A 947-nucleotide genomic window follows, 5' to 3' on the forward strand; every position below is an offset into this window, starting at 1 on the left:
TTGTTTTGGGTTTTTTCTCTTTTGTCTTCATTAATCTATAGCAGTCTTTCCCACCCACCCCACTCCATTTTGTTACTACCATCGACTTGATGGAGAAGGCAAGGTTTTTCTATTGAATGTACCACAGTCTGGATTTGCCTTCATGCCTGGTGGTATCACTTAATTCAGTCTTCTATCTGTGTATCTCCCCTCAACAGGTAGCTATATCTAGAGTCTTGCTTAGATTCAGTCTACTTCTAATCTACTTCAGAGATAGCTGGGTACTGCCTACAGCATCTCACAAAAGTGATTTTTGAAAAAGCATCAAACAGCTGAAATCAGTTTGTCCTGCGTATACGCCAAGTATAGCACGGAGCAGGTCCATATTCTACACGTACTCGAAATTAGATCCTCAGATTGAACAATACATACCCCCTCTTTTGGTTTTATTTGTTTCCTTGGGTCTGTGTTGGTGCAGTAACTACGTGCAGCTATTTTCTTGGACCTGGGACAGGAGGAGCAGTGGCTGCCGGACGGGTTTAGCAGGTATTCCCCTTACTAAAGAAGCAGTGCCACACCTGTAGGGATAAACATTTCGAGGTGGAATAGTAGGTGAGAAGGGAAAGTTATATCATATTTGGAGACGGTAATGATTTGCTGATCGCTACAGTCATGAAACGCATTGCTTAAGGGAACCTCAGCAATCATTAGGCTCTGCCAGTTAGTGAGAGGTGCTGTGGAGAGAGGGTAAATCAGGGAAGAGGGAATAAGGGAGCGGGGCAGCAGTTTGAAACCAAATGGTTTTGTTAGCTTTCTAGGGCTGCTGTAACAAACTACCAAAATCTAGGTGGTTTAAAACAGGAGAAATGTATTCTCTCACAGTTCAGGGGGTTGGAAGTTTGAAATCAAGGAGCCCTGGTCCTTCTGAAGCCTCTAGGGAAGAATCTGTTTCATGTTTCTCTTCCAGC

This window comes from Vicugna pacos, chromosome 3 (genome assembly GCF_048564905.1).
Source record: "Vicugna pacos chromosome 3, VicPac4, whole genome shotgun sequence".
Lineage (NCBI taxonomy): Eukaryota > Metazoa > Chordata > Mammalia > Artiodactyla > Camelidae > Vicugna > Vicugna pacos.